At 41.5% G+C, this 12,616-nt stretch overlaps 1 long non-coding RNA gene across 1 annotated transcript in view; it reads right to left on the minus strand.

Annotated features, from left to right (window-relative positions):
• The window catches only part of LOC122455695, a 46,132-nt gene extending 35,116 nt beyond the window's left edge, over positions 1-11,016 (minus strand). Inside the window, exons 1-2 of the long non-coding RNA XR_006274102.1 lie at positions 10,813-11,016; positions 9,998-10,125 (exon numbers count right to left, since the gene is read on the minus strand). This is a non-coding gene — a long non-coding RNA (uncharacterized LOC122455695). The remainder of the gene's footprint in view (positions 1-9,997; positions 10,126-10,812) is intronic.
• Between the last annotated feature and the right edge of the window lie 1,600 nt (positions 11,017-12,616).

Raw genomic sequence — 12,616 nt, forward strand, 5'->3', positions numbered from 1 at the left:
TTATGAGAAAATTTATAAAGTAACAATCAAGCTCACATTTAAGGTAAAGTTGTAGGCCCAATCACCACAACATGATCTACAAAACAGTCTCCAGATGGTTCATGTACACGGATGATATTTGCTTGGCCTGAAAGGGCAGTGTAGAGGCAAGGTTGCGGAAGATTGGTGAGGAGCTAAGTACTGAGTACGTGACAGGATGTAAGTGGAGGATGCAGGCAGTTTCAGTGAACTTTGTCTGACGGACCCTCTGAGACAGTGACCTCCAAAGAAATGAAGAAAACCTGAATAGTGATATGGCATGGAATGGAGACTGAAACCAAGTACATCAAAAAGACTGTATCAACATGCTTCCACTTGCATCATGCTCAGAGCCAGCTTGAGCTTAAAATCTTTTTGGATCATGTGCCAGTCACTAACCATTCAACACCAGTGTTTCTAGGGATACTCTAGATCACACACTCAAACAAATACCATCTCACTAAATTTAAATTGCAGCAAGGGAGGGTTAGGTTAGACATTAGGAAAAAGCTTCCTAAGCACTGGAATAAATTGCCTAGGGAAGCTGTGGAATTTCCATCATTGGAGATTTTTAAAGAGCAGGTTAGACAAACACCTGTCAGGAATGGTCTTGATAATACTTTGTCCTGCCATGAATGCAGGGGACTGGATTAGATGACCTCTCAAGGTCCCCTCCAGTCCTATGAAAGTAGCACAAGAGATCAAGAACAGAAACCATGTGTCTGCTATTCAGTTGGAAAATATTGTGTCCCAGTTTGGTTAAACTCTGCCACACTAGACTAAGACACACAGCTTAAACATACCATGAGAATCATCACAGGCATATTGAAGCCAATAATATTTGCATTGTTACCAGTCCTGGCCAGTATTCCTTCACTTAACATCTGGTGTCAGAATGCAGCCAAGAAACTGATCAGCCAGGTACAGCAAATGCTACACTTGCCTGTGTTCAGGGATATATTGGAAAACCTGGTCTTGCACTCATGCAATCACAATATATTTTGTGAGTTTAACATTAAGGTTGTTAAATGTCTTTTGCATATGTATGTTAAGGTATGCTGTACATTACAGGTGGTAATTAAGTTTATATTGTTCAACTTTGGGTTTTTTTTTACATTGTGATGCTTTTACTGAAAAGAATAAAAATATTTTATAAACATGGTAGTTAAACATGTATGATAAGATACAACAACTTGTCCTGTTATCTACTTGAGGTGAACCCAAGGAGGAACCCAGGGTTAATACATCTCTTGTTCTAGAGAAGAGAAGCCCTGAATATTGCAGAACCAGTCTCTTTAAAGAAAAAAAAATTAAAAAAAAAAAGAAAATTTCCTCCTGAGACCATGAAGTTTTAAAATGCTCTGAAGATCCAATACAGTAATCCAAGTCAGTGTAGTATTTTTAAGGGGAGTATTGTTGAATATTTAAGATATGCAAAAGTGATAAAAATCCATAAAGGTTGCAATGAATTGCCCATACAAATAGGGTTAAGGAACCATGGTATTATTTCCCCAGCTAACATGCTAACTCCTCTGATAGTGAAAACCGTGCGCTGGTTTAAAAGGAAGATGTGTGCCTATGATTTTGGATGTGCTAAATAAAGTTACCTTGTGGAAGGGAAGGCAAGGTTATCCTATCATGCACAGGCAATTCCTTATATTCAAATATTGATGATATGAAAGGGAACTATATTACCTCTACTTTAGACATGTCCTTCATTGGCATTCTTCAGGGAAAATTTACCCAAACATATAATTAATAACAAGCCTCCCAGTAATTCTAGCTTTTTCCCTTATCTGCACTTATACTGCACAAATATAAATCAAATTCACTCATTACTTTGAAGTTAACCAAGAGTTGTATCATCATACACTAGAAATACAAAACATCCTGCCACTACTATTGACTGGTTGTTAGCTCAAAGACATCTCCTTGAAAAAAAAAAAATACAGTCACAAAACAGAAGAAAGAGGGGCAGTATTCTCTTTACTTAGGGTTCTTTCAGCTGAAATAAAGACAGTATAATTTGTCTCTCAGATTCAATCTTCTTGCTTAAATGTGTCCCGTTTGTATGACTGGTCACTCATCACCAGTAGTGCTGCTGGATATTGAATACTTAGTGTATTTTAGTCATATGTATAGCTAGTTAACAAATCATGTTTGCCTTAGTTCTTACTTCTTTGGAAGAGATTTTAAATTGTATCTTGCTTTTGATGTTGCTGTTTTTCTGTGAATAAGTGCTATTGTTCCAAAATATAGAATTAAATAAAGAAATTTTTTTTTTAAACTAAGAGAAGCAGGGCTGGATTAGAGAATGTTGGGACCCTGTCCACTATGGAAGTTAGGGGGCCCCTCACCTTCACTCAGTTTTGGCCTGATTACTCCCTTGTCATGACAGAAGTATGGCCAGGTCAGACCTGAGTGGTGCTATGACCCTGTGCACAAGTTGTAATGCCACTCACTCAGATTCGGCATTGGGAAATGGGAGAAGAGTGTATTTTGATTAGCTAGTTTTAATAGGATGAGGTTCCCAGCCATGTAGCTGAAAGACATACTCATCCCTGGCCAGAGAGGAAGGGAACCAGATGACAGCACTACCTCCCATCAAGATTTAGCCAAACCTGAATAGTTTCTGGGATGTAAACTTTAGGTTTTTGCTAATAGACCTGTAGAAGTGTCATTTTCCTTCTCTGTCTTTTTGCCTTCTGTCTAAGTTTTGGCTGGCTAAGCCAGACTCATCAACTCCCCTTTTTGCAATAGTGCTGTGAGCAGAAAGGCAAGCTAAGAGCGAATTAATTTCAGTGTAGACATACCCTTAGAGGCCTGGAAAAAACTTAACACCTATGGCTGGCGCATGTCAGCTCCGGGAGCCCAGGTCAGTGGTTTAATTGCAGTGTAGATATTCAGGGTCAGGCTGAAGCCTCACTCTAGGACCCTGCGAGGGAGTAGGGTGCCAGAGCTCAGGCTGCAGCATGAGCCCAAACATCTACACCACAGTGAAACAGCCTGTTAGCCCAAGCCCCATGAGCCTGAATCACTTGTCACGGGCCAGCTGCGGGTGTCTAACTGCAGTTTAGACATTCCCAGTGTGCTATGCCTGTAATTTACTAGCTAATTTTCTACTTCTGCTATTCTTTGGATGGAAGAATATAAAATGTTCAATCACCCGTATTAACAAATGTTGATGGGAAAAGGTGAGGAGTCCAACTCACCCTGTTACATAAAATTGTTTATAAAGTAAAAAGTGAGAAACAGAAAGACTGGAGTTTTTTTGTTTAAACTAAGGCTTTACCCCTATAACTCAAAGACTGTGCCGAGGCCAGACCTGGTAAATGAGAAGAGTGTGGGACTGGAAGTTAGTAGACCAAACTTGGCATGTTAGTTAGAGTTAGACCTAACTGGTGAACCCAATACTGAAAAGGTGGACTATTGACTAACTGGGGGGGCCCTTAAGAGACTTTGAGGGTCAGGAACATGTTGACTGATTGAGGGATTCATGGAGGAGAGGGAAGTAGAGACTTTGTCTGTGGATCATGAAAATCATTGCATCATCAGCATGGGGATATCAGGTCACCACCACCACCGAGGCTCCAGCCAGAGACGCATGAGAGTCTGCTCTATCTCCCCTTGTGTGTTCCTTTCTGCCCCACTATTTTTCCTCCTGTCTGGTCTCTTGACTTTCCATTTGATCCTGGGGTCAACTGTACCCTATGGCATCAGCCTAGTGATATGACAGCCCTCTCCTTTACCAGCTCTATCCAGCCTAAGAGAGACTGATGAAGGAGAGGGACCAGATTAGCCAGATGACATCCCAGACCAGGAGATGTCTTTGACCCCAGGATAACAATGATTGTTGCAGACCTGCCAATTCAGAGCATCCATTTGTGACTGACCTGCCACATAGAATCCTGAGAACACCAACAGAAGCTGTATTACTCTCAACTTTACTATCGTGCACGCGTGCGTGTGAGAAAAAAAAAACAGGAAAAATGACCTCACACATTTCAGAACTGAGCTACGGCACTAACCCTTTTTTCTCTCCCCACTACAAAGGGTGGTCTAGCAAAATAGAGCAATAGCCTTTTTTAAAAAAAGGTTTTGATTAAAGTTGTTTTACATAATGATTCAATTTTAAAGAGCTTTATAACTTGTTTTAGCTCCATTTCTCACGTATAGTGGAACAAATACATCTCCAAACTCTGGCATGAATTTCCTACTGTGGTTTACCATGAAATTTAGCAAACTGATATCTCTAAACTAAACTTTGAACAATGCTTAGAATTGTTTAATAGTGGATGGTGACAGCATCACGTTAACACCTTTAACATAGTGTTAAACACTTAAGTGTGACCTAACATTTAACAAGGTTTCTATTATGATCTTATCCCTTGTAGAGCCAGGAAATGTTTACCACAAGGTGACCTTCCTTGTGGGGGGGGGGGGGGGGGGAAGAGAGAGAGAGATTACACACCAGAATCCATGTATCATAGAACATAGTATCTGTGAAGAGTACACCCTAGAGCAGGCACTCAAACCTCGGGGTCAGGACCCCTCAGGGGGTCGTTAGCTGTCAACCTCCACCCCAAATCCAGCTTTGCCTCCAGCATTTATAATGGTGTTAAATATTAAGTATTTTTAATTTATAAGGGGGGCTGCACTCAGAGGCTTGATATGTGAAAGGTGTTACCAATAAAGAAGTTTGAGAGCTACTGCCCTAGAGGAAGTGCTGCAATACTTGTACTAGACTAGACATGTTAAAATACATTAACAGTACCTGTGGTGTGTACATCCACACAGGATATGCTAGAGAGCAGATTTCTCAGTCAGTACGTTGCCAAACTAATGTGAATTTACTATACAGATTTGAGACGCTCAAACCCCTCAGAACAATGGAAGTGTCACCACAAGACTCATGTCAAGCTACTAGTATGACCTATGCTACTGAGATGATGTAATGCTAGTATAGGAGTGGCTGTGTTGTTACCTGTCAAGATTCAGTCCGAGTTGAGTGTTCATGCATTTAACAATAGTGCTGCACCATCACTTCAACCCTCCAGCCACTTGAGTGTTCATTAGCAGTACAGCAACTTTGAAATCTAGAGTGGAGAGTACCTGTTGTGATCACAGCATACATGTGAAATCATTTTAGTGTGATGAATAGAGAGTGGAACACTAAAATTCCATTACGTGTGGGGTTTTTCCATATATTTTGTTACAGATAATTCAGCCTTCTCACAAAGTATTACAGGTATTTCATATCAGAAAAATATGATTTGAGTAGCCTCCCAATAATATTCTTACCAAGAGCTCATGCTTGGAAGTGGATAACAAATGATTGGAGCAGAAGAAAAGGAGAAACATACTCTATATAAAATATTGAAAAGCAAGCCATATACACTAGATTTCACTATAGCAGACACTTACCTTTCAGGCACTGCTGACTCAGTTTCCCCATTGGTGCCTCCTTGATTTTCTCCCTGGAAATGGTCACCCTTTGGCAGCAGGTTAATTTTTGCTTCCATGTCCCTTCTGGTAGGGAAACTTTGCCTTGTGGCCAAATCAGAGTCTTCCATTTCTGAGTCAAATACAGTACTGCCAGCTCTTGCTATTTAATCACAAATCTTGGTCTTTTCCTGAAAGCCCAGCTGGAATCAAGCAACTGCATGAGAATCTCATCTATAATTAAAATGGTAAGTTTCTAGCCCTCAAGATTGCTGAGAAGCTTGAATACATGAAACAACTGAACCTCAAAAGGCTCAGAAAACAGAGGGCCAACAAAACACAAAATTATGTTTGAAATCATGATTTCTGAGTGCTGGGTGAGGACAATACTGCAAATTAAGAAAACCTCAAACGGACAATCCTTCAACCCTGCCTGGGTTCACAGTCCATCTCCGTTAGTGTAGGGCTGCTTGATAGTCCTTCTGCCCTTCCTCGGTGACAGCTTTTGACCTGCTGATGCAGCATTGTTTGATAGGAAGAGTAGTTTGAGCTCCTTGTGCTTACGGATTTCTTGGCCCTTTCCTGGCCACTCAGTTCAATAGTCCTTTCTTCACCAGGATCCTCCCTGCTTTCACTACTGTTAATACAAGGATTGAGAAAGGGCTTCATTTCACCCTCTGAAAACCCAGCCTCAGGGCCCAATAGAAGAAGCTAGTGTTCAGTTCCCACCCAAGCTTTCCGTGTGGAGCTGCTTACATTATTTTTTGTTGAGTCTTCCCACCTAGGTAGCAACCCCCCTTCCAAAAACTCCCCCCCCCCCCAACATACCAAACTGGATTTGACCAAACCAAAAAATGTTCAGGAAGGGTGTTTTGGTCAAAATTTGATTTTTCCAACAAAACAAACCACAAAATCCCCACACCTCACCACTGCCACCACAAAGCCAAGTGTTTGTTTTTCGTTTAAAAAAGATTTTTCAAAGTTCCCCCTAAAAATAAGTGACATTTTCCAGCCACCTCCAAGATACCTTTCCTCAGAGACTCTCCATTCACCTCTCCTTGGGGTCCTTTTATCTTGTCTATCTCTAAGCCTTCAAGGTCCCATCACAGGCTGAATGTAACTGAACATAAACTGAAGCTGCCAGGCCTTCTATACAGTACCAGTGCTAGCCCACTGGGGGCCCTAAGCAGGAATATTGTTGCCTCAGTGCCCAACCCACAACACATACTAATAATAGGGCCCCAAGCAGCTCAAGGTGGCCCCTAAACAATTGCTTAGTCTGCTTATGCTCTGCTTCCATGTACTGACCTGGCATTGCAGATCTTACCCTTTCCTGTAGTTCTTGGCTCTTCTCCAATATTCTTGATGGAGAATCTCACTTCAGACCTTATCTCATGTTTATTCTTAACAGACTAAGCAAGAAACTTGCCTTATATAGGCCCATCTTACGATCACATGGTTCCTGGACTACATCTCCCATCTGCCCCATGGACTACGTTCTCCAGGACGTCCTTGTCAGAGCTGAGGACTGGGGACACGCTTTGCCTTTAGTCCCCTATAAGACTAGTGCATATCTCATTAACAATAGACCAAAACAGGCATGGAAATAGGAAGAAAAGAAAAAAATGCAGGGTGGAGGATGGACCACGCTGAATACAATACAAACTGCATAAATGCAGCAAAAAGCTATATCACAGTAAGGCTGCAGTGGACACAATCACCTTCTCCAGTAGATAAAGCATAGAAGACTGCTTCAACCTTCTTCCTAGATGGAAAGGAATAGTTGTCACTGGCTTCAATCTGCCTGAGTAATGCCAATTTTTGAGCAAAGTGAGGAGGAGTCAATGTGATCAGGTGTATGAGTACAGAGTGAAAATTGTGCGTGTGGCATATGCAAGATATCTGCAGTTATTTCCTCTTCTATTCCCATGATTTATTGCTTGGCGAATAACTTCACACACCAATTTTTGTATGGTATTCAGTTTTTTTTTTATAGAGAGAAACATACACATTACTCTCTTTATGCCAACTTACATGCTTGTTAAGGTGTCCTCTTTGAGGATACACTCATTTTAGTTCCCTGGACAGCAGGCAAGTTTTCTTCCATCTGAAGAAAGAGGAAAAAGAATGGGAGGGGAGGTGTCCACATTACAGTCTCTCTTTTAAGGTGTGAGCCACACTATAACAACCCCTGAACTAGGAATCATTTAGCAGAGTCCCTTACCTTGGGGCTGGACTCACTGTGTGTTCATATCCCACCTCACTGGAGGCATGACTTGGACCTGGACCCTCATGTTCCACAGGCAGCCGCTCTACTAAAGTCACAGTTAAACAACCAATTTATCAAGCAGCACAATGTGAAATACAAAGGGCGGACTAAGGGAGAAGTTCATGGTAACTGCATGAAGTGCTCCCTCTGTGGAACCCCTCTGAATCCTACAGTCCAAGAGGGTCCTAATTAACTGCTTCTTGCAGCTCTCCCATTTAAGGACAGGCAGGCAGGGCCTGGGAAGCGTGCAGTGAGCAGCCCCATTTATCCTGTAGCAGAACATACAGAGACTCAAGACATCATGCAATTTTCTTTTTTTGAAGTTAGGGAACAGTTGTTTGTCAAAAACAGACAAGTCAGAAGAACTGGGTTGAACTCAATTTTGGTTTGAGTAAAAAAGTTGGCAAACTTTACTGCATCCATCCAGCTCACCTGGTCTTCTGTATTTTCCCCACTCAGTTATCCATAGGCTATAACATACCAATAATCTGTCAAAGTTGGATCTAGGTCAGTAGTTACCTGCCAAGCATCAGATTTTGTATTATTGATGATGCCTGTATCACAACACCTTCAGAATACTGTGCAAACATTAACTAATTAACTAGTCCTCAACACTTGTGAGGTAGGCAAAAGCTATTCCCAGCGTTACAGATTGGTTAAATGACTTGCACAAGACCAGAACTTCTGGTTCTGGGAATCCTGTACGCAGGTCACAACCCTAAACTTCTCTTTCCTGGATCACTTTCAGAATAAAGGAGCTTGCAGGAAATGGAGATTCACTCCTTATCATATGCATTTAGTCACATGGGTACTGCCCATGTAGCAAGTCTGGTATAGTATCTTGATCTTGCTTTTGGGCATTTTGAATGATGCAACATGAGATTTTTGAATGACAAATGTGTAACTAAAACTGCAAAGAATCAGAATATGCAGTTTACCACAGAATCCAGTCTCATGATGTTAAGCGCCACACTTGCCAGACATGTTTGAAAGAATACCAGTGTTGTGTAATTCATTTAGGGCAATCATATTGTGCCGCTTTTTCATCTCCAATTCTAGTGGAAATTAAATGGATTCCCATTGGGTGTGCAAGAACACAATCAGGGTAGTTTTCATGAGCAATTCCACAATGATACTTCACTTTTGAATATGCCATATTGTAAATAATAATGAAATAAGAAGGAGACAAAGAAATCAGAGGAGCTCTTACTCTGGAGAAGCAAAAGAACAGAGCCATTGAATGCAACAGATTGGCTAAATGAGCAGGATTCAGCCTTTCAACATGTATCATTAGAAGCCCCATATAAAGTTTCCTGAGCCAATGGGGTCATTGGGCTGACATGGTTAATGCACATCAAGGCACCAAACCTTGCTGCACTTGAAAGAATTAAATAAAGGCTAATGAACAGCATAAAGGCAGTGTTGTTTTACTGATCTGTATCATTAAACCAACCATTAAATATTGTTTAGATCTGACTTTGCTAAAATAAAACTATTAGATAAACATGAAAAAAACAAATATGGAAATGAAAATACTCTTATGTCCCCAAGAAGGAAAAATAATGGGATTATTTCTTATGGGATTTCATACAATTGTTATAAATGTAATTGAGTTTGTTGGGAGAGAAATCTAGGTACTCAGGGTTCATTCTCAAACCTTCACCAGCAGATGTCACTATTTACCTACCAAATATAAACCATCAGTCATTAAGAAAAAACTTTAACAGGATTGACTAAACAAGGGACATTTGTTAATACATAAATTCCCTGTAAACTTGGTTTTTAAAAGTTATTTTACAGGAAAAAAACAACCAAATCCAACCCCCTCCCCAACCTTTCTAGACTACTCTACCCCTTTCAGGAATCTGATTAGTCTTGTGTATCCCAAGTTTCACCCCATTAAAAAGTGCTTGCTTACACAATCAGACATAAAAATACAAAAAAAAAAAAAAGCGTCACAGCATACTACTACTAAAAATTGCTTACTTTTTCCATTTTTACCAGTCATAAAATAAGTTTATTGGAATATAAATATTTTACTCACATTTCAGTGTATAGCATATAGAGCAGTATAAACAAGTCATGGTCCGTATGAAATTTTAGTTCGTACTGACTTTGCTAGTGCTTTTTATGTAGCCTATTGTTAAACTAGGTAACTACCTAGATGAGTTGATGTACCCCCAGGTATACTAATACTTTTTGCATTGTAAACAAGTTTTACTTCTCATTTGTCTATAATAAATAAATCATAGACTTCATATTGATTACCATACTCATTGTGATTGTTCTTTTGTGACATCTACAGTACTCTGTCGGCTTTCCCAAATTCCCCTCCATGGACTCAATATGTCCATTAACTTCAATGGCAGCAGGAGCAGCTTGATACAGAGAATATCCTTAACACAATATTTATAGAAAAAGGAGATACAAATACTGTTTTACAATATAGCACTGCAGGGAGTGTGACATTTACAGGGGCACATATTTCTCTTAATACATCTGACTAATATGACCTTGAACATAACTCGAGGGTATAATTTAGAGTACCTCTAAATGCAGTCTGAGAACTTAATGAACTTGTCACGGGGTAGGTACAGCCTGTCATGGGGTGGCAAGTCACATGTAGTCAAAAGAAAGGGCAGAGGCGGTACCACAGTTAGGTCCTATGCTGATGACCCTTACTAGAAAAATGTGATGGTATTGCCTAGTGACTGGAGTCAATAAAGTCACTCTTCCACTCAGGGCAGCACAGCCTAATGGCTAGTCAACAGAGCAGTCCTTCTAGTTGCAGCAGCATGACCCACTGGCCAGTCAATAAAGCAGCCCTTCCACTCAAGGCAGCATGGCCTCAAGGTCAGAGTCAATAAAGGCACCCACTTCTGGGGTATCATATGGCCTACTGACTTGACTCACTGGGGAAGTGGGGCACCATCTAGGGGTGTGTGAGGCCCAAGGTAGCGGGACTTGGGCTCTCCCTGCTCCTCCAAGTCCCAGCCCAAGGCCCTGGCAGTGGTGGGGGTGTTCACCACCAAGTCAGCAGGTATCCTCCTGAAACATGCTGACTGGTTCCCCAGTTCACTCACCAGAGAAAAGTCCAAATCCCCTGGGCTATTTCCTACCCTTTCTCCCTCAGCAATGATTCCCCTGGGATCCTCAAGTGGTGTAGCTCCTGCCAGCATGGTCTCTTTTCCAGGCTTGTCAGGTAGCCTAGAGTCCATCTGAAGCACTGCATGCTGTGGCTTTGTAGTTAGGGCCTGCGGCAGGACCCTGAAGAGAACCTACAATCTGCATCCCCTCTAGCAACCTACCCAGACTGAGTTGGGCTGCTTCCTTTTATACTCTGCCTCCAGGCTGACATGCCCACCAGAGTTGGAGGGGCGGGGCTTCCTCAGCCTGCAAAGCACATTTAACCCTTTTGGGGCTGGTGCAGATACACCCAGTGACAGATCTATTTCAAATATTTTTTTTTAAACAAACTATTGCATATTATTTTGACTCTTGATGATAAGGTCTCTTGATGATAAGGTACTTCCTCATTATCATTACATTATTTCTTACAATTTGATATAAGATTACTGCACTCTTGCTCTCAACTCAGTTGAAAACCATTATAAATTGCCCTTAATAACACTCAAAATGCTTGTCTGTCAGAGTTAAAGAAGACATAATCTATTCCCAGGATTTTATTGTGACTAAAATATACCACAGTGAATAAATTAGCCCCCAAAGAGAATGTAGCTTGTGAGAGGAATTTATTGATGTTGGTGGTGTAAATTAAGTCAGATGCAGACCTGGAGTAAGAGAAGTGCTAAATTTGCATAACACACTGACTCGGCGTAAGCTCCTGTAGGGCCTAATGGAAAGCTGAGTTCCTCAAGGAACAAGAGAACGTATATTCATGCCAGGAAACTAGTAACTGACCTCAGCATCTACAAAGTCACAAATAGCAGAGCCATTGTAAACACAAGTATTGGTAAAGTAAAGTAGAACCAGGTTGAAGCCATAACCAACTCAGTGTAATGTGAATCATGTCCATGATTGCATCTTGAGAAAACAATCAGATACATACAAGATTGAAATAAACTATGATTGACTAATTAAGTAATTTTGAAAAGGCCTATTGCAGGGGTTCTCAAACTTCATTGCACTGCGACCCACCTCTGACACCAAAAATTACTACATGACCCCAGGAGAGTTGGCTGAAGCATGAACCCTCCAGGGCCCTGCTGTCCCGAGTGGGGAGCCCAAAGCCCAAGCCCCAGGGCTCTGGGCCGAGGGTGAGGGGAAGGGGGCAAAGCCTGAGCTTTGGTGGGGCTCAGGCTTCAGCTTTAGCCCTGCACTCTAGGGCTTGGGCTTCAGCCCTGGGTGGCGGGGCTTGGGCTTTGGCCCCGGGCCCAGCAAGTCTAATGCCAGCCCTGGTAACCCCATAAAAATGGGTTCATGACCCACTTTGGAGTCCCGAGCCATAGTTTGAGAACCACTGGGCTATTGACAGCTATACTGTAATCAGTTGGCTGATTTATTAGGCGTGCTGCCACACTGAAAACTCTGTTTCCCCTTAAAATGCCTTGAAGGGAAAGGCTCAGCACTGGCTGTGGTTGAAAAATTTCTGTCTAGTTTTTTGACTGAAATATTGAGTTTTCGACTAATTGAATTTGTATGTGAAAGTGTCTCCTTTCTGTAGACTTTTGTTCCCCAAAAAAGCAAGTGCCCCAAAAAGCAGAATATTGATTCAGATATTGATTCTAATACCATGCCTCATGGGAGTTGTACATTGGTTTCCTCATGTCCCCATTTCCTTCTATACACTGTGTTCCCCAGAATGTTCCCTGGCCAGGGAGTCCCATGATGCAGCTGCCTTAACATGTGGGGAGATAGTAGTGCATC

The sequence above is a fragment of the Dermochelys coriacea genome, chromosome 1 (genome assembly GCF_009764565.3).
Source record: "Dermochelys coriacea isolate rDerCor1 chromosome 1, rDerCor1.pri.v4, whole genome shotgun sequence".
Lineage (NCBI taxonomy): Eukaryota > Metazoa > Chordata > Testudines > Dermochelyidae > Dermochelys > Dermochelys coriacea.